The 21676-nt window shown below is 44.6% G+C and overlaps 9 non-coding genes across 9 annotated transcripts; all 9 read right to left on the bottom strand.

Annotated features, from left to right (window-relative positions):
* Positions 1-501: 501 nt before the first annotated feature.
* On the bottom strand, positions 502-699 carry LOC142677611 (U2 spliceosomal RNA). The gene has a single exon (XR_012852597.1). It is a non-coding gene; the product is annotated as a U2 spliceosomal RNA (small nuclear RNA).
* Positions 700-7012: 6313 nt separating this feature from the next.
* LOC142677115 (U2 spliceosomal RNA) lies at positions 7013-7203 on the bottom strand. Its single transcript, XR_012852166.1, has one exon. It is a non-coding gene; the product is annotated as a U2 spliceosomal RNA (small nuclear RNA).
* A 1129-nt stretch (positions 7204-8332) lies between these two features.
* LOC142677118 (U2 spliceosomal RNA) lies at positions 8333-8523 on the bottom strand. Its single transcript, XR_012852168.1, has one exon. It is a non-coding gene; the product is annotated as a U2 spliceosomal RNA (small nuclear RNA).
* A 1138-nt stretch (positions 8524-9661) lies between these two features.
* LOC142677119 (U2 spliceosomal RNA) lies at positions 9662-9852 on the bottom strand. The gene has a single exon (XR_012852169.1). It is a non-coding gene; the product is annotated as a U2 spliceosomal RNA (small nuclear RNA).
* A 1130-nt stretch (positions 9853-10982) lies between these two features.
* LOC142677581 (U2 spliceosomal RNA) lies at positions 10983-11180 on the bottom strand. The gene has a single exon (XR_012852581.1). It is a non-coding gene; the product is annotated as a U2 spliceosomal RNA (small nuclear RNA).
* Positions 11181-17497: 6317 nt separating this feature from the next.
* Positions 17498-17688, bottom strand: LOC142677120 (U2 spliceosomal RNA). Its single transcript, XR_012852170.1, has one exon. It is a non-coding gene; the product is annotated as a U2 spliceosomal RNA (small nuclear RNA).
* A 1131-nt stretch (positions 17689-18819) lies between these two features.
* LOC142677121 (U2 spliceosomal RNA) lies at positions 18820-19010 on the bottom strand. The gene has a single exon (XR_012852171.1). It is a non-coding gene; the product is annotated as a U2 spliceosomal RNA (small nuclear RNA).
* A 1125-nt stretch (positions 19011-20135) lies between these two features.
* LOC142677122 (U2 spliceosomal RNA) lies at positions 20136-20326 on the bottom strand. The gene has a single exon (XR_012852172.1). It is a non-coding gene; the product is annotated as a U2 spliceosomal RNA (small nuclear RNA).
* A 1132-nt stretch (positions 20327-21458) lies between these two features.
* Positions 21459-21649, bottom strand: LOC142677507 (U2 spliceosomal RNA). The gene has a single exon (XR_012852520.1). It is a non-coding gene; the product is annotated as a U2 spliceosomal RNA (small nuclear RNA).
* Between the last annotated feature and the right edge of the window lie 27 nt (positions 21650-21676).

The following is a 21676-nucleotide window of genomic DNA, read 5'->3' on the forward strand; positions in this document are numbered from 1 at the left end:
GCAAGGGTTTGTTGCAACTGCAATTCTTACTTCTTCTTGAAATGTAGGGACCACAGTACATTCCATCACATCCATCTAGTGTACACAGGTAGGTCCATTGTGACGGGCGGGCGGGCGGGCTGGCTGCTTTAATGGCTGTTTGCTGTTCCCCTACTCCACTCCACTATTTGACTATGGTGCTGCATCAATCAGTGGCTGGCTCAGGTGCAGCTCTTTAACCTACCTAGGAGGGAGGGCGGAGAGAAGACAAGGAAGGTGAATGAGCTGTTCCAATGTGAAATGCCGGAAACACAGAAACACAGATGACACAAAACAAGAGGTGGCAATGTATTAATTAATTGCATTTAATAAATTAGCTCATTATCACACATGACTGTACAAATGCATTGTCCAACAGGTGTTGAAATAATGGGATTAAAAGGGGAGATCCCATCCGAAAGACAAAAACAATGGCAAACACAAAAAGCACTTTTGGAATCTGATTTTAGTAAACACATAAGGAAAGGGTGCACCGGTCCTGGAAATACTGCAATACCAGGTCAATGCGTGGAGTGGACAGAGCAAGCTCTATTTCCATCTCCCTGTTCTAAAAATCCATTTAATATATGGTTCCCAGATAGGGGACGTATCAGATATTAAACTGATAAGAACAGATTTTTTTTTTTTTTTTTTTTTTTTTTTTTTTTTTTATTAAACCATTCAGGTTTTTTTGAATAAAACCGAGAACTGTAGTTGTTCAAACCACCTCTCTATTTTTCAAAAAATCTCATCACTCTGGTTCATTATTTTATTTTTCCATCAAATACAAGATAAATCAAACAAAATTCCTCAAACTAAATACCTCCATTTTAACATTCGCCATATCCCTTCCGCATCCATACCTCTTTCTAGATCCCATTTATAATAAAAATACAATTTAGCCAATACCATACTAACCACATCCTCCATCTCAAATACTTCTCTTTTATACACATTCAAATTCCTCGTATTCCACAATACTTCTTTCACACAAGTCAGAAAAAACCACAACACTCTATCCTTTTCACTACCCAAACTACACAAACCAAACAAGACAATTTCATACGTCAAAACCTTCAAACCAGTCAATTCTTCACACAACCCACTCAACTTTTTCCAAACATCCTTTGCATGCTTACACGACCAAAACACATGACTCACATCCTCATCATCCCCACAACCTTCTCTCGGACACCTCTCAGACGCAACCAAACCTCTTCTTTTCTGAACACTCCTTACAGGCAACACTCCATGTACCGACATCCATAACAAATCTTTCTGCTTATTTGACACATCATACGTAACAATCTTCTTCCACACAGACTTAGACTCCATCGAATTCAAACCATTTACAGAACACATCACATTATTCATACACATACTTCTCACAACATTCTTTTCTCTCAAAAATCTCTCCATTTTTACATCCTCTAGCTGGAAACTTTTTGATAAATTTTTCTACATACAAATACCACCCCGTGCACTGGAAAGCAATTGGTTTACATAAATTTCGTTTTTCCCAACTTAGACGCTGAATCACCGTTCCAGCTAGATACTTAGACATTCTGGAAGCCTTGGATTCCTTAAATAAAAGCTCTACAAAAAAACGTACACAATTAATTCCAATGAAAATCTCCAAATTTGGGAAATCAAGGCCTCCATTACGTCTGCTTTTCATTAGAATTTCTCTCCTTGCCTTCTCAATCCCGCTCCCCCATAGAAAAAGGAACAAAACTCTATTCACTTTTTTTAACATAGCAACAGCAGGAGGAAAAACCAGAGCAACATATAAAATCATAGGTAGAATAATACTTTTGACAATTAAAACCTTCCCCGAAAAAGAAAGATCCCTCATTCTCCACATTTCCAACTTTCGCACAATCCTACCACCTAACTCATCCCAACTTTCTTTCCCTTTCAGCTCATCATCAAACACAATACCCAAAATTTTCACACCATTCACCTGTTCCATATCAGAATCACACACTCGCTCATTACTGAAAAAATTTTTAAATTTGCTCTTACCCCAATTTATTTTAAAAGCAGACGCAATACAAAACATATTTACAATCAACTTCACTCTGGACATATCATACACTGAATCACACAATACACAAATATCATCCATATATCCCAAAGCTTTCACACGCTTTCCATCACACCCGGGCACCACCAAACCTTTCACAACCTTATCATTTCTAATCATTTGCAACAATGGTTCAATCGCACAAATAAAAAGGATGGGAGACAACGGACAACCCTGTCGCACACCAGACCTAATACTAAATGATTCTGAAAAAAACCCATTCACCTGCACACAACTCTTTGCATTCGCGTATAATTTCTTCAACAAACTCACAAACTGAACCGGAAAACCCATTCTCTCTAACACTTTGAACAAAAACACATGCGCCACACGATCAAACGCTTTCTCAAAATCTAACGCACACACAATCACCTTCTTATTCCGACCCTTACAATCCTCAAGCATGTCCCGCACCAACGCCACGTTCTCATGCAATTTCCTTTTCGGTACCGCACATACCTGATCCTCATCAATTACACACCCAATCACATCTCTCATACGATTCGCAATCAGCTTGGCAAAAATTTTATAATCCGTATTCAGCAAAGTAATTGGTCGCCAGTTTTCTAACCGTCTCTTATCTCCTTTTTTATGCAACAGAACTACCATACCCTTCTTCATCACATCACACATATTCGTCCCAGAAAACAACACTCTCATAACATCAATAACATCCTTCCCAATTATATCCCAATATTTCCCATAGAAATCAGCTGGTATTCCATCGATCCCTGGAGACTTATTTTTGGCCATACTTCCCACCACATCCTTTACTTCACCATCCATAATCTCACCAAGCAAAAGCTCACATTCACTTTCAGGAACAAAATTACACACAATATCCAAAAACTCATCATCGTCACCCAGATCACACTTCTTCACATCATACAGTTGTTTATAAAAATCAGACACCACATCAATCACATCCTTACCAAACACCTCTTTATCATCCTTATCCAATAACACATTCATACCACTTTTCCCACCACACATTTTTTTAAAGAAAAATCTAGTGCACTTCTCGTGATTATCTCTAACCTCCACCTTAGACCTAAATATTATTTCTTTCCCTTTCTCTCGGAACCACTCCTTAATATCTTTTTTTGTTTTTTCCAAATCGTGTCTTACATCCATACCCAAATTTTTACATTGTTGAAGGAACGTCATCCGCATATTAAAGCGTGAATATTGCAATCTTTTCCTTCTCGCTCTTCTATACCCTATCTGTCTAAAAAACCCACCAATCTTTTTTTTCACCCATACCCACCATTCACACACATTAGAGAAAGAACTTTTCTTCCTAACCCAAAACCCATATTTTTTCCCAAACCTAGTTTTTACCCTTTCATCACTCAGAAAACTAACATTCATCTTCCATACCCCTCTACCATAAAAGAAATTATTTATAACAAAAACCCCCAACAAACACTCGTGATCTGAAAACCACACTCTCTCCTGCGCATAATCTACACATTTCATTGCTGAAATAGAAAAAAAGAAAAAGTCCAGACGAGAATCCGTTCTTCCGTCATCGGCATGGTACGTAAATGGACCTGGTTTCCTGGTGACAGCGTCCTGCAAAGCAAAGTCCTGCAAAATTTGATTCCACAAACTTCCGGTAGCGTCCACATTAGACTCTGTGGATCCAGCTCGGGCCTGCTTCTCCAGGATACAGTTAATATCACCGACAATAATAACAGGAACTTTACCATGTAGAAAAAATTTTAAACTATCAAAAAGTGCCAACCTATCAGATTTCACAGCATGGCCATAGATATTGATAAGCCTAAACTGCCATCCCTTATAGGATAGTAACACACAGACACATCTTCCTTCCTGAATGATCTGAGTCTGTTTGATGACAAACTCATTATTTTTGAAGAGAATACCAATTCCATCATTCCTATTTGTGGAAGAAAAGGACCAAATTGCTTCCCCAAACTTCCATTCTTCTTTCCTAGGCATTTTTGATAAACCACATTCTTGTACGCAAACAATGTCACTGCCCTTAGAGGCCAAAAAGTCCAGGACTGCAGCACGCTTGTGAGCAGAGGAGAACACCCGTACATTTTGTGAGACAATCTTTAATCTCAAAGACATGCGGGCATAGTGTGGTTAGTGGAAAAGCAAGCCATGAAATAGCCAGAACATATCACGTCCCAGGGAAATACATTGCTCTTTCCAGATTTGCCACATTGACTTCACTGAGGAAACCTTCCCCAGGAGAGCTGGGTACTTCTGAGGCCACCTCAGATGACTTAGGGCTACAACTAGAGTCACTGTCCAGCAATGAGAAAGGATTTGCATGAGCAGAATCTTCCAACAAACCTATCTTCAGTCTCTTCACCGCCTTTCCAGATTTCCCCCTTTTTGAGACAACTTTGTGGAAAATTTCCGCACTAGTGGCACTAGGCATCCTGGCCTCCTTCTCGTCCTCCTCCGATATTGACCACTCCACTTTAGCTGAGTCTTCCGTTTTTGACTCTGGGCTAGAGAAAGACAAAATTTGCATACTTGCACCATTATCAGGGTATGCACACCCACTAGGTGGCGCTGTGTCTTCACCTTCCATAGGTATAACCACAGGTGTCTCATCAACAGTTGGCTCTGCAGGAGGGACCACACCCAACTCCATGCTGTCAGTATGTGAGGTTAGAACCTCTCCTAATCCAGCTTTCCCAGGGTCCTGAGAAGCAGCCACAGAAACACTGCCAGCAGGCTCTGAAATTACATCAGAAGAGGCAGCAAGGGAACTTGTTGTTCTCACCTGTCTGCCCCATGTCCTTCTCTCTTGCCCTAAGAAGGGAAACACCTTTGGGCATTTTCTACAGGTATGACCAGGCAAACCACAAATATCACACCTGGATGGGGAAATGCATGCACTAACCTCATGTCCTGTTTCCTTGCAATTTCTGCAAACCTTGCCTTTACATGCATCTTTAGTATGCCCGTAGGAAAAACATGATCTGCAAAATGATGGCATATCTTGGTAGTAAAGATATCCCTTGTTCCCACCAATGGAAAAATTAGCAGGAGGATTCATCACTCCTCCAATACAGCTGGAGTCAGGTTTCAGCCTGACCCAGTACTTGATATCACCATTGAAAACTCCCCATAGGTTCTTCTGCTCCACACCTCCTCTAACATGGGTACAGTAGTGAGCTAAAAAGGCCCTGACCAGCCTTCTATCCAGAAATGGGTTATACATGTGGATGGTAATACATTTCTCCACTGCTGAGAAAAGAGGTAGCACTTCAATAGATTTTAAAGCCTCATGCATATGTTTCTCCTTGAGCAACTGAAAAACATTTAGACAGTAGGCGGCCTCAAAAAAGGATACGTCATACGTAGCAATATTGCTGAAAGCTTGGATACAGAATACCTCTACCAATGTGACTCCAGCCAGGTCCAGAAGGATGTTCTCAATGATGTGCCCAGTATCCACTTCTTCTCTCCTCTGCTCATTCACCACAAAACGAATTGTATTCCGCACAGCTGCCATCTTGATGAGGAATGCCCAACGGCACGATGATCGCTCCCAAAAACGTCGGAGAGGACTCCACGAAAGACCGAACCCCCGGCCCAGACCAGGCAATAAACCTGATCTGAGCCAAAAGGCCGAGAAGCGATAACCCGAACGGGCCGCGCGTTGACCGAGCCTGCCCAATACTGCTGTTCACCCCTTGCAGCGATTCAGCCTACTCCTACGCAATTCCATGGGGCCCTGCAGGCTCACACACACTCACAGCTACTAAGCGGGAGGTGAATAAAGGCCGGAGAGGAAGCAAGACAGGATTTGCTTCTTTTGCTTGCACCACAATGCAGTGCTGAAAGAGGAGGAATCAACATAAAAACGCCTTCCTGGCAACGCCCAAATGCCCTCCTGCCGTGCAAACACTGGCAGCAGCAGCAGCAGCAGCAGCAGCAGCAGCAGTAAGCGCATGCCCACTGCCACCCCTTCTCCTTTCACACCTTGTATCAGCTTTAATCCAGTCCAGTGCTGCCTGCTGAGCAGCACTGACCAACACTGCCTGGGCCCAGGCTTTTATCTCTGAGGCCCCATTATGATGTCAGAAAGCTGGCTCTGGCTCCTGAGGTCTCCACTATGACACGTGCAAAGTTCCGTCTGAACTTTATATAAGACGGTGCGGCTCAGTCAGTCACTCAGTGTTGCCTGAGAGGGCAACACTGCAACAGCCGGCCCCCAGGCTGTCTTTTTTTTGCACAGCTAGTTGCCTCCAGGAGGCCACAAGAGGGAGACAAGGGACAGCAAAATGGAAAATAGGCATCCACCAACTTTACAGACAACTTGTTCTCCTTGCTCCTACAACCTCCATCCTTGCACAGTTTGTTATTCTTCCAGGTAACATAGTAACAAATCCAAATTGCTGCTCTCTTTGTAGGCAAGCAAGGGTTTGTTGCAACTGCAATTCTTACTTCTTCTTGAAATGTAGGGACCACAGTACATTCCATCACATCCATCTAGTGTACACAGGTAGGTCCATTGTGACGGGCGGGCGGGCGGGCTGGCTGCTTTAATGGCTGTTTGCTGTTCCCCTACTCCACTCCACTATTTGACTATGGTGCTGCATCAATCAGTGGCTGGCTCAGGTGCAGCTCTTTAACCTACCTAGGAGGGAGGGCGGAGAGAAGACAAGGAAGGTGAATGAGCTGTTCCAATGTGAAATGCCGGAAACACAGAAACACAGACGACACAAAACAAGAGGTGGCAATGTATTAATTAATTGCATTTAATAAATTAGCTCATTATCACACATGACTGTACAAATGCATTGTCCAACAGGTGTTGAAATAATGGGATTAAAAGGGGAGATCCCATCCGAAAGACAAAAAGAATGGCAAACACAAAAAGCACTTTTGGAATCTGATTTTAGTAAACACATAAGGAAAGGGTGCACCGGTCCTGGAAATACTGCAATACCAGGTCAATGCGTGGAGTGGACAGAGCAAGCTCTATTTCCATCTCCCTGTTCTAAAAATCCATTTAATATATGGTCCCCAGATAGGGGACGTATCAGATATTAAACTGATAAGAACAGATACTACACTTGATCTTAGCCAAAAGGCCGAGAAGCGATAACCCGAACGTGCCGCGCGTTTTGCTTCTTTTGCTTGCACCACAATGCAGTGCTGAAAGAGGAGGAATCAACATAAAAACGCCTTCCTGGCAACGCCCAAATGCCCTCCTGCCGTGCAAACACTGGCAGCAGCAGCAGCAGCAGCAGTAAGTGCATGCCCACTGCCACCCCTTCTCCTTTCACACCTTGTATCAGCTTTAATCCAGTCCAGTGCTGCCTGCTGAGCAGCACTGACCAACACTGCCTGGGCCCAGGCTTTTATCTCTGAGGCCCCATTATGATGTCAGAAAGCTGGCTCTGGCTCCTGAGGTCTCCACTATGACACGTGCAAAGTTCCGTCTGAACTTTATATAAGACGGTGCGGCTCAGTCAGTCACTCAGTGTTGCCTGAGAGGGCAACACTGCAACAGCTGGCCCCCAGGCTGTCTTTTTTTTGCACAGCTAGTTGCCTCCAGGAGGCCACAAGAGGGAGACAAGGGACTGCAAAATGGAAAATAGGCATCCACCAACTTTACAGACAACTTGTTCTCCTTGCTCCTACAACCTCCATCCTTGCACAGTTTGTTATTCTTCCAGGTAACATAGTAACAAATCCAAATTGCTGCTCTCTTTGTAGGCAAGCAAGGGTTTGTTGCAACTGCAATTCTTACTTCTTCTTGAAATGTAGGGACCACAGTACATTCCATCACATCCATCTAGTGTACACAGGTAGGTCCATTGTGACGGGCGGGCGGGCGGGCGGGCGGGCTGGCTGCTTTAATGGCTGTTTGCTGTTCCCCTACTCCACTCCACTATTTGACTATGGTGCTGCATCAATCAGTGGCTGGCTCAGGTGAAGCTCTTTAACCTACCTAGGAGGGAGGGCGGAGAGAAGACAAGGAAGGTGAATGAGCTGTTCCAATGTGAAATGCCGGAAACACAGAAACACAGACGACACAAAACAAGAGGTGGCAATGTATTAATTAATTGCATTTAATAAATTAGCTCATTATCACACATGACTGTACAAATGCATTGTCCAACAGGTGTTGAAATAATGGGATTAAAAGGGGAGATCCCATCCGAAAGACAAAAACAATGGCAAACACAAAAAGCACTTTTGGAATCTGATTTTAGTAAACACATAAGGAAAGGGTGCACCGGTCCTGGAAATACTGCAATACCAGGTCAATGCGTGGAGTGGACAGAGCAAGCTCTATTTCCATCTCCCTGTTCTAAAAATCCATTTAATATATGGTCCCCAGATAGGGGACGTATCAGATATTAAACTGATAAGAACAGATACTACACTTGATCTTAGCCAAAAGGCCGAGAAGCGATAACCCGAACGTGCCGCGCGTTTTGCTTCTTTTGCTTGCACCACAATGCAGTGCTGAAAGAGGAGGAATCGACATAAAAACGCCTTCCTGGCAACGCCCAAATGCCCTCCTGCCGTGCAAACACTGGCAGCAGCAGCAGCAGCAGCAGCAGCAGCAGTAAGTGCATGCCCACTGCCACCCCTTCTCCTTTCACACCTTGTATCAGCTTTAATCCAGTCCAGTGCTGCCTGCTGAGCAGCACTGACCAACACTGCCTGGGCCCAGGCTTTTATCTCTGAGGCCCCATTATGATGTCAGAAAGCTGGCTCTGGCTCCTGAGGTCTCCACTATGACACGTGCAAAGTTCCGTCTGAACTTTATATAAGACGGTGCGGCTCAGTCAGTCACTCAGTGTTGCCTGAGAGGGCAACACTGCAACAGCTGGCCCCCAGGCTGTCTTTTTTTTGCACAGCTAGTTGCCTCCAGGAGGCCACAAGAGGGAGACAAGGGACTGCAAAATGGAAAATAGGCATCCACCAACTTTACAGACAACTTGTTCTCCTTGCTCCTACAACCTCCATCCTTGCACAGTTTGTTATTCTTCCAGGTAACATAGTAACAAATCCAAATTGCTGCTCTCTTTGTAGGCAAGCAAGGGTTTGTTGCAACTGCAATTCTTACTTCTTCTTGAAATGTAGGGACCACAGTACATTCCATCACATCCATCTAGTGTACACAGGTAGGTCCATTGTGACGGGCGGGCGGGCGGGCGGGCGGGCTGGCTGCTTTAATGGCTGTTTGCTGTTCCCCTACTCCACTCCACTATTTGACTATGGTGCTGCATCAATCAGTGGCTGGCTCAGGTGAAGCTCTTTAACCTACCTAGGAGGGAGGGCGGAGAGAAGACAAGGAAGGTGAATGAGCTGTTCCAATGTGAAATGCCGGAAACACAGAAACACAGACGACACAAAACAAGAGGTGGCAATGTATTAATTAATTGCATTTAATAAATTAGCTCATTATCACACATGACTGTACAAATGCATTGTCCAACAGGTGTTGAAATAATGGGATTAAAAGGGGAGATCCCATCCGAAAGACAAAAACAATGGCAAACACAAAAAGCACTTTTGGAATCTGATTTTAGTAAACACATAAGGAAAGGGTGCACCGGTCCTGGAAATACTGCAATACCAGGTCAATGCGTGGAGTGGACAGAGCAAGCTCTATTTCCATCTCCCTGTTCTAAAAATCCATTTAATATATGGTCCCCAGATAGGGGACGTATCAGATATTAAACTGATAAGAACAGATACTACACTTGATCTTAGCCAAAAGGCCGAGAAGCGATAACCCGAACGTGCCGCGCGTTTTGCTTCTTTTGCTTGCACCACAATGCAGTGCTGAAAGAGGAGGAATCGACATAAAAACGCCTTCCTGGCAACGCCCAAATGCCCTCCTGCCGTGCAAACACTGGCAGCAGCAGCAGCAGCAGCAGCAGCAGCAGTAAGTGCATGCCCACTGCCACCCCTTCTCCTTTCACACCTTGTATCAGCTTTAATCCAGTCCAGTGCTGCCTGCTGAGCAGCACTGACCAACACTGCCTGGGCCCAGGCTTTTATCTCTGAGGCCCCATTATGATGTCAGAAAGCTGGCTCTGGCTCCTGAGGTCTCCACTATGACACGTGCAAAGTTCCGTCTGAACTTTATATAAGACGGTGCGGCTCAGTCAGTCACTCAGTGTTGCCTGAGAGGGCAACACTGCAACAGCCGGCCCCCAGGCTGTCTTTTTTTTGCACAGCTAGTTGCCTCCAGGAGGCCACAAGAGGGAGACAAGGGACTGCAAAATGGAAAATAGGCATCCACCAACTTTACAGACAACTTGTTCTCCTTGCTCCTACAACCTCCATCCTTGCACAGTTTGTTATTCTTCCAGGTAACATAATAACAAATCCAAATTGCTGCTCTCTTTGTAGGCAAGCAAGGGTTTGTTGCAACTGCAATTCTTACTTCTTCTTGAAATGTAGGGACCACAGTACATTCCATCACATCCATCTAGTGTACACAGGTAGGTCCATTGTGACGGGCGGGCGGGCGGGCTGGCTGCTTTAATGGCTGTTTGCTGTTCCCCTGCTCCACTCCACTATTTGACTATGGTGCTGCATCAATCAGTGGCTGGCTCAGGTGCAGCTCTTTAACCTACCTAGGAGGGAGGGCGGAGAGAAGACAAGGAAGGTGAATGAGCTGTTCCAATGTGAAATGCCGGAAACACAGAAACACAGACGACACAAAACAAGAGGTGGCAATGTATTAATTAATTGCATTTAATAAATTAGCTCATTATCACACATGACTGTACAAATGCATTGTCCAACAGGTGTTGAAATAATGGGATTAAAAGGGGAGATCCCATCCGAAAGACAAAAACAATGGCAAACACAAAAAGCACTTTTGGAATCTGATTTTAGTAAACACATAAGGAAAGGGTGCACCGGTCCTGGAAATACTGCAATACCAGGTCAATGCGTGGAGTGGACAGAGCAAGCTCTATTTCCATCTCCCTGTTCTAAAAATCCATTTAATATATGGTCCCCAGATAGGGGACGTATCAGATATTAAACTGATAAGAACAGATTTTTTTTTTTTTTTTTTATACCATTCAGTTCAACTTAAAGCAACAGTACAACGCAAGAACCATTTTGCATCTTTAAGGCATAAGTTGCCTTAGTCATACATCATCATGGTAATACTTTATTCCGATCAAAAAGAAACATAATAAAACAAGGGACAACATTTGAAACAGAGATAGAAAACAACAATTAACTGTATTTCACTAACCTTCTCCATTTCTTAAATTTCCAAACTCCCTCTGCGTCTATGCCACCACCACACTGACTATCCCAGCGATAAACCACATATAATCTAGACAATATCATCCTCACACAATCATTAATTGGTACCCACTTATGCTTGAAAATACCTAAATTGCGCACATCCCACAAGCTCTCCATTATACACACCATAATCAACCATAATATCCTATCACTTGCCCTATTACATGCACCTATAGCGAACATTGCGACCTTCCAATCCATAAAACTTACCCCAGCCAATTCCTTACACAAACCACCCATTCTTCTCCAAACCTCATAAGCATAATCACAGTCCCAAAAGAGATGTCTTACAGTCTCACACGAACCACACCCAACTCTTGGACAAACCTCAAATCTAACTAACATCCTCCTCCTCTGCACATCTCTAACAGGCAAAATATCATGCATCGCCATCCACACTATGTCTTTTTGCCTATTTGACATACCTGTCACACTTAACTTCTTCCAAACATTCACAACATCCTGTCCTCTCAAACCCACAATATTACAGACAACCTCATTCACACACAACCTTTTTGACACAGCCTTCTTATTCTTAAACTCACCCATTGGAACTGCAATCAAATCATGCTTCCTAATAAATTTTTCAATCAGAATATACCATACAGGACATACATACGCAACAGGCACAGTAGCATCTCTCTTAACCCAATCTAACCCATAAAGCATCCAACCCGCCATATACCTAACCATATACGCGCTCTTACTTCCTTTTCCCAAAAGAACCACCACCATTTTAATATAATTAAGCCCAAGAAAAACCTCAACATGTGGAAAACCCAAACCCCCATTCTCACAAGACTTATACACAAATTCACGCTTCAGTTTCTCCATTCGGCTTCCCCAAAAAAAAGTAAAAACCATTTTCTCTAACTTCTTAATCTTCCTACTGGCGGTTGGAAAAACACAAGCCACAAAGACCAGAATTGGCAGAATAACCGATTTTATTATTAATACCTTCCCCGATAGGGTCAGGTCCCTAAGCCTCCAAAAATTTAACTTCCTCTCAATTCTCAAGCCGCATTCATCCCAACTCTCATTCCCTCTTAAATCATCATTAAACTGAATCCCCAACACTTTCACTGCACCCACTTCATTTCGCACCCCTCCCATTCTTACTCCCCTGTCCCCAAAACACTTGAATACACACTTACCCCAATTCACTTTAAAAGCAGATGCACCACAGAAGAAATCCAACCATAATTTAACTCTATTCAGCCCAGCCATACAATCACTCACAACCACCACATCATCCATATAACCCAAAATTTTAACACATTTACCCCCACTCCCTGGGATCAGAAAACCTCTCATTACCTTATCTCTTCTTACTAAACACATCAGAACTTCAATTACACAAATAAACAAAACAGGGGACATAGGGCACCCCTGTCTAACCCCAGATTCTACACATACTTTTGAACTTAAATTACCATTCACCAAAACTTCACTTGACACATCCCTGTACAAACACTTCACACCTTCCAAAAACCTAGTGGAGAAACCCATCCTAGCAAGTACCGCAAACATAAACCCGTGCGACACCCTATCGAAAGCCTTTTCAAAATCCAATGCAAGCATCATACACTTCTGTTTCCTACTCATACAGTCACCAATCAAATCTCTCAACAAAACCAAATTATCAGTCATACTTCTACCTGGCACAGCACACACTTGCTCCTCCCCTACAATTTTACCTACCACCTCACGCATACGATTAGCCAAGATTTTACTAAAACATTTATAATCTGCATTCAATAATGAAATTGGCCTCCAATTACTCAAACACTTCTTGTCTCCTTTCTTGTAGATCAAAACAATCACACCTTCTTTCATAGACTCACACAAAACCCCCTTATCCCATATATTCTTACACACTTCCAGCAAGTCTACCCCAATTACCTCCCACATCTTTACGTAGAATTCCACCGGAATTCCATCTTTACCAGGAGTTTTATTTTTCCCCGCACTCATTATCACATTCTTCACTTCTTCAAGAGTTATCTCTTCATTCAACCCCACGCAGTCATCCTCACCAAGGACACTTTCCAAACCACCCAAAACCTCATTCATCAAACCATTATCAATCCATTTTTTCCCATACAACTCTGAATAGTATGATTCCACCACTTTTACCACATCTACACCCTCCATACACTCACCTTTCTCATTAACAACTTCATTCATATCTTCTTTCTTACCACACATTTTTTTGAAAAAAAATCTTGTACATTTTTCATTTTTATCTAGATATTCCACTTTTGATCTAAAAATGATTTCTTTACCTTTTCTTTCCAAAACCTGCTTTAACTCCTTTCTGGCCTCTTCCAACAAATCACTCATATCAATCCCATTTTCACCCATCTTACGTAACCATTCTATCCTAACATTCAGATCTTTATACTGATTACGTAGTCTAGTAGCTTGTTTATGTCCCCATCTTACAAAAAAATTTTTAATCTGCACTTTCACCCAATCCCACCACTTAAGCACATCTTTAAAACTATTTTTCTCCCTTTTCCACACAGCATACTTACACTTAAACTCATCCATCACTTCCACATCCTCTAATAATCTACTATTCAACTTCCATACACCCCTCCCAAAACTAAATTTACAATTACCTTCCATCCATACTTGCAAACATACATGATCCGAAAATGGTACCTCACTTTGAACAAAAGTCTTACAAACTAGATTCTTGGATACACATATACGGTCAATCCTAGACTCAACCCCTCCTCTGTCTGATTTATACGTTGGTGGTGGTGGCTTACCCAAATGCATTTCTGCCGTATCTAGAAAAGAAAAGTCAGACATTAATTGATTTAACTTTTTCCCGGTCACATCCAGGCCCTCTCCATCAAAGGAGCAATTGAAATCTCCTACAAAAATTGTAGGTATCCTCCCAGGTAGGAAAATGCTCAGCTTTTCTAACAAAGCCAGCCTACTCGCCCTGTCTGTAGGGCAATACGTATTTATCACCCTGACCCTAAATCCCCTACAACACACTACTGCAATCAAACATCGACCTATTTCAACCACTGTGTAACTCTCCAAGTTTATACCCTTATTCCCCAGTAGTATCCCTACACCATCATTTTTATTAAACGAAGACCCTGACCAAACACATTGCCCATAGGGCCAATCCCCCTCCCCCGGTGGTTCAGATATGCCACATTCCTGCAGGCAAGAAATTTCTGCTCCAAGATTCCTGACATGATCCAAAACTAAAGCACGTCTAGACTTAGATGCTATTTGTCTGACATTTATGGATATGACATTAAATGTAGTTTTGGAGCCCATATCTTGATCTTTTTACGAACGTAACCACCGATACCCCACTGTCTGATCAGCCTACGCCTCCTGGAGGCTGGCAACCGGACACGAAGACAGCTTTTTCTGCGTCCTCCCCTAAAAAAGGAAAATCCTCAGAGAAATGAGAGATAGGGTAAATTCCCCTGTCTGGGCTGGCTCCATCCTCACTCAAGGGTGACAGCATAGTACGTAGTCTTTTGGAAGACGACCCTTCTCCCTCCTCCTCAGCAGATCTCACAAGAGAAGATGGAAAGTCTCCTTGGCCACCTCCGCCATCTTGTTCTATGTAAATTCCTTCCCAGGACAAGACCGGAGTCCTGGAGAGAGAAGCATCTATCTCACCATCCCCCCTCAAACCAGTCAAGTCATCAGAGGGGTGAGGCAGGTCTCCTTCCAACAAAGCCACTTCCATTTCTTCAGCCACCGTTTTGCTAGCATGAGTTAGCTCAGTGAGAGATTCAGCAGGCTCCCCAGGAGGTGATGGCCCAGCAGGCCCTCTGGGAGGCGTCGGCTCAGCAGGCTCCTTAGGCGTCGGCTCCTGAATTCCCTGGACAACAGAGCTTAGAACCACATTAGATGTACTGCCACTGGCTTCACCTGCTACTACCTCCGCCATAGTCCTCACCCTCTTATTTTTTGCACGCATTGGGCAGTTTTTAAATGCATGTCCCACTGTACTACACATGTTGCACACAATAGGATTCTTACAGTCTTTAGCCAGATGACCATCCTGGTTGCATTTGTTGCATGTAACCCCTTCCTGTGTGCAGTCTTCATAAGTATGCCCATACGTTTTACACTTCCTGCAAAACACAGGAGGCTGGGGGAAAAATAAATAACCTTTATCACGGCCAATTGCAAAATTTCTGGGAGGGTATTTAACCCCCAATGGTCCTGCAGGGTCCTCTTCAAAGCGCACAAAAAACTTATGTTTTCCAGTCCATATAGACTCAGTGTTTAGAACCTGGTGGGAATAACTTGCATAGGAGCAGTACTTCCTTAGAAAAGAAAGAATGTCCTCCACCAACACATGAGGATTGTACATAAGCACAACCAATGGCACATCATTGTTATACAGCACAGTGAAGACAAGTCCATCCAGCTCAGTATTTTGCAGGTTTGCCTTGATTGTCGCATACAAATTGTAACAAGCATTGAGACTGTTGAGAACAAGAGTAAAACGGTTACCTCTAGGGTCCTGAAGGCATAGAATGTCGCTCCTGCTGACATTGAGGGTCTTGAAGAGGATGTCTTGCACCAGATGCTTCAATGAAAACAGATCTCTTTTATCCAAGGGTACGTCGATACCGAAAGCGTTCTTGATCCGGGTTTCCCCGATCCCAGCGTAGCGGAGCCTAGCTCCCATGATCGCTCTACTAATGATCACTCAGCCTACCCCCTAATAGCAGCAGATGGCTTAAGCCACCGAGGTGGCGATGCCAAAAGGCCAAGGGCATGACATGCTGATCACCTAATGACACGAGATCGTGCCAAAAGGCCGAGAAGCGATAACCCGAACGGGCCGCGCGTTGACCGAGCCTGCCCAATACTGCTGTTCACCCCTTGCAGCGATTCAGCCTACTCCTAGGCAATTCCATGGGGCCCTGCAGGCTCACACACACTCACAGCTACTAAGCGGGAGGTGAATAAAGGCCGGAGAGGAAGCAAGACAGGATTTGCTTCTTTTGCTTGCACCACAATGCAGTGCTGAAAGAGGAGGAATCAACATAAAAACGCCTTCCTGGCAACGCCCAAATGCCCTCCTGCCATGCAAACACTGGCAGCAGCAGCAGCAGCAGCAGTAAGTGCATGCCCACTGCCACCCCTTCTCCTTTCACACCTTGTATCAGCTTTAATCCAGTCCAGTGCTGCCTGCTGAGCAGCACTGACCAACACTGCCTGGGCCCAGGCTTTTATCTCTGAGGCCCCATTATGATGTCAGAAAGCTGGCTCTGGCTCCTGAGGTCTCCACTATGACACGTGCAAAGTTCCGTCTGAACTTTATATAAGACGGTGCGGCTCAGTCAGTCACTCAGTGTTGCCTGAGAGGGCAACACTGCAACAGCCGGCCCCCAGGCTGTCTTTTTTTTGCACAGCTAGTTGCCTCCAGGAGGCCACAAGAGGGAGACAAGGGACTGCAAAATGGAAAATAGGCATCCACCAACTTTACAGACAACTTGTTCTCCTTGCTCCTACAACCTCCATCCTTGCACAGTTTGTTATTCTTCCAGGTAACATAGTAACAAATCCAAATTGCTGCTCTCTTTGTAGGCAAACAAGGGTTTGTTGCAACTGCAATTCTTACTTCTTCTTGAAATGTAGGGACCACAGTACATTCCATCACATCCATCTAGTGTACACAGGTAGGTCCATTGTGACGGGCGGGCGGGCGGGCGGGCGGGCTGGCTGCTTTAATGGCTGTTTGCTGTTCCCCTACTCCACTCCACTATTTGACTATGGTGCTGCATCAATCAGTGGCTGGCTCAGGTGCAGCTCTTTAACCTACCTAGGAGGGAGGGCGGAGAGAAGACAAGGAAGGTGAATGAGCTGTTCCAATGTGAAATGCCGGAAACACAGAAACACAGACGACACAAAACAAGAGGTGGCAATGTATTAATTAATTGCATTTAATAAATTAGCTCATTATCACACATGACTGTACAAATGCATTGTCCAACAGGTGTTGAAATAATGGGATTAAAAGGGGAGATCCCATCCGAAAGACAAAAACAATGGCAAACACAAAAAGCACTTTTGGAATCTGATTTTAGTAAACACATAAGGAAAGGGTGCACCGGTCCTGGAAATACTGCAATACCAGGTCAATGCGTGGAGTGGACAGAGCAAGCTCTATTTCCATCTCCCTGTTCTAAAAATCCATTTAATATATGGTCCCCAGATAGGGGACGTATCAGATATTAAACTGATAAGAACAGATACTACACTTGATCTTAGCCAAAAGGCCGAGAAGCGATAACCCGAACGTGCCGCGCGTTTTGCTTCTTTTGCTTGCACCACAATGCAGTGCTGAAAGAGGAGGAATCGACATAAAAACGCCTTCCTGGCAACGCCCAAATGCCCTCCTGCCGTGCAAACACTGGCAGCAGCAGCAGCAGCAGCAGCAGCAGTAAGTGCATGCCCACTGCCACCCCTTCTCCTTTCACACCTTGTATCAGCTTTAATCCAGTCCAGTGCTGCCTGCTGAGCAGCACTGACCAACACTGCCTGGGCCCAGGCTTTTATCTCTGAGGCCCCATTATGATGTCAGAAAGCTGGCTCTGGCTCCTGAGGTCTCCACTATGACACGTGCAAAGTTCCGTCTGAACTTTATATAAGACGGTGCGGCTCAGTCAGTCACTCAGTGTTGCCTGAGAGGGCAACACTGCAACAGCTGGCCCCCAGGCTGTCTTTTTTTTGCACAGCTAGTTGCCTCCAGGAGGCCACAAGAGGGAGACAAGGGACTGCAAAATGGAAAATAGGCATCCACCAACTTTACAGACAACTTGTTCTCCTTGCTCCTACAACCTCCATCCTTGCACAGTTTGTTATTCTTCCAGGTAACATAGTAACAAATCCAAATTGCTGCTCTCTTTGTAGGCAAGCAAGGGTTTGTTGCAACTGCAATTCTTACTTCTTCTTGAAATGTAGGGACCACAGTACATTCCATCACATCCATCTAGTGTACACAGGTAGGTCCATTGTGACGGGCGGGCGGGCGGGCGGCCTGGCTGCTTTAATGGCTGTTTGCTGTTCCCCTAATCCACTCCACTATTTGACTATGGTGCTGCATCAATCAGTGGCTGGCTCAGGTGCAGCTCTTTAACCTACCTAGGAGGGAGGGCGGAGAGAAGACAAGGAAGGTGAATGAGCTGTTCCAATGTGAAATGCCGGAAACACAGAAACACAGACGACACAAAACAAGAGGTGTCAATGTATTAATTAATTGCATTTAATAAATTAGCTCATTATCACACATGACTGTACAAATGCATTGTCCAACAGGTGTTGAAATAATGGGATTAAAAGGGGAGATCCCATCCGAAAGACAAAAACAATGGCAAACACAAAAAGCACTTTTGGAATCTGATTTTAGTAAACACATAAGGAAAGGGTGCACCGGTCCTGGAAATACTGCAATACCAGGTCAATGCGTGGAGTGGACAGAGCAAGCTCTATTTCCATCTCCCTGTTCTAAAAATCCATTTAATATATGGTCCCCAGATAGGGGACGTATCAGATATTAAACTGATAAGAACAGATACTACACTTGATCTTAGCCAAAAGGCCGAGAAGCGATAACCCGAACGTGCCGCGCGTTTTGCTTCTTTTGCTTGCACCACAATGCAGTGCTGAAAGAGGAGGAATCGACATAAAAACGCCTTCCTGGCAACGCCCAAATGCCCTCCTGCCGTGCAAACACTGGCAGCAGCAGCAGCAGCAGCAGCAGTAAGTGCATGCCCACTGCCACCCCTTCTCCTTTCACACCTTGTATCAGCTTTAATCCAGTCCAGTGCTGCCTGCTGAGCAGCACTGACCAACACTGCCTGGGCCCAGGCTTTTATCTCTGAGGCCCCATTATGATGTCAGAAAGCTGGCTCTGGCTCCTGAGGTCTCCACTATGACACGTGCAAAGTTCCGTCTGAACTTTATATAAGACGGTGCGGCTCAGTCAGTCACTCAGTGTTGCCTGAGAGGGCAACACTGCAACAGCCGGCCCCCAGGCTGTCTTTTTTTTGCACAGCTAGTTGCCTCCAGGAGGCCACAAGAGGGAGACAAGGGACTGCAAAATGGAAAATAGGCATCCACCAACTTTACAGACAACTTGTTCTCCTTGCTCCTACAACCTCCATCCTTGCACAGTTTGTTATTCTTCCAGGTAACATAGTAACAAATCCAAATTGCTGCTCTCTTTGTAGGCAAGGAAGGGTTTGTTGCAACTGCAATTCTTACTTCTTCTTGAAATGTAGGGACCACAGTACATTCTATCACATCCATCTAGTGTACACAGGTAGGTCCATTGTGACGGGCGGGCGGGCGGGCTGGCTGCTTTAATGGCTGTTTGCTGTTCCCCTACTCCACTCCACTATTTGACTATGGTGCTGCATCAATCAGTGGCTGGCTCAGGTGCAGCTCTTTAACCTACCTAGGAGGGAGGGCGGAGAGAAGACAAGGAAGGTGAATGAGCTGTTCCAATGTGAAATGCCGGAAACACAGAAACACAGACGACACAAAACAAGAGGTGGCAATGTATTAATTAATTGCATTTAATAAATTAGCTCATTATCACACATGACTGTACAAATGCATTGTCCAACAGGTGTTGAAATAATGGGATTAAAAGGGGAGATCCCATCCGAAAGACAAAAACAATGGCAAACACAAAAAGCACTTTTGGAATCTGATTTTAGAAAAAAACATAAGGAAAGGGTGCACCGGTCCTGGAAATACTGCAATACCAGGTCAATGCGTGGAGTGGACAGAGCAAGCTCTATTTCCATCTCCCTGTTCTAAAAATCCATTTAATATATGGTCCCCAGATAGGGGACGTATCAGATATTAAACTGATAAGAACAGATACTACACTTGATCTTAGCCAAAAGGCCGAGAAGCGATAACCCGAACGTGCCGCGCGTTTTGCTTCTTTTGCTTGCACCACAATGCAGTGCTGAAAGATGAGGAATCGACATAAAAACGCCTTCCTGGCAACGCCCAAATGCCCTCCTGCCGTGCAAACACTGGCAGCAGCAGCAGCAGCAGCAGCAGTAAGTGCATGCCCACTGCCACCCCTTCTCCTTTCACACCTTGTATCAGCTTTAATCCAGTCCAGTGCTGCCTGCTGAGCAGCACTGACCAACACTGCCTGGGCCCAGGCTTTTATCTCTGAGGCCCCATTATGATGTCAGAAAGCTGGCTCTGGCTCCTGAGGTCTCCACTATGACACGTGCAAAGTTCCGTCTGAACTTTATATAAGACGGTGCGGCTCAGTCAGTCACTCAGTGTTGCCTGAGAGGGCAACACTGCAACAGCCGGCCCCCAGGCTGTCTTTTTTTTGCACAGCTAGTTGCCTCCAGGAGGCCACAAGAGGGAGACAAGGGACTGCAAAATGGAAAATAGGCATCCACCAACTTTACAGACAACTTGTTGTCCTTGCTCCTACAACCTCCATCCTTGCACAGTTTGTTATTCTTCCAGGTAACATAGTAACAAATCCAAATTGCTGCTCTCTTTGTAGGCAAGCAAGGGTTTGTTGCAACTGCAATTCTTACTTCTTCTTGAAATGTAGGGACCACAGTACATTCCATCACATCCATCTAGTGTACACAGGTAGGTCCATTGTGACGGGCGGGCGGGCGGGCGGGCGGGCTGGCTGCTTTAATGGCTGTTTGCTGTTCCCCTACTCCACTCCACTATTTGACTATGGTGCTGCATCAATCAGTGGCTGGCTCAGGTGCAGCTCTTTAACCTACCTAGGAGGGAGGGCGGAGAGAAGACAAGGAAGGTGAATGAGCTGTTCCAATGTGAAATGCCGGAAACACAGAAACACAGACGACACAAAACAAGAGGTGGCAATGTATTAATTAATTGCATTTAATAAATTAGCTCATTATCACACATGACTGTACAAATGCATTGTCCAACAGGTGTTGAAATAATGGGATTAAAAGGGGAGATCCCATCCGAAAGACAAAAACAATGGCAAACACAAAAAGCACTTTTGGAATCTGATTTTAGTAAACACATAAGGAAAGGGTGCACCGGTCCTGGAAATACTGCAATACCAGGTCAATGCGTGGAGTGGACAGAGCAAGCTCTATTTCCATCTCCCTGTTCTAAAAATCCATTTAATATATGGTCCCCAGATACGGGACGTATCAGATATTAAACTGATAAGAACAGATACTACACTTGATCTTAGCCAAAAGGCCGAGAAGCGATAACCCGAACGTGCCGCGCGTTTTGCTT

This window comes from Rhinoderma darwinii (assembly GCF_050947455.1).
Source record: "Rhinoderma darwinii isolate aRhiDar2 chromosome 2 unlocalized genomic scaffold, aRhiDar2.hap1 SUPER_2_unloc_31, whole genome shotgun sequence".
In the NCBI taxonomy this organism is placed as follows: domain Eukaryota; kingdom Metazoa; phylum Chordata; class Amphibia; order Anura; family Rhinodermatidae; genus Rhinoderma; species Rhinoderma darwinii.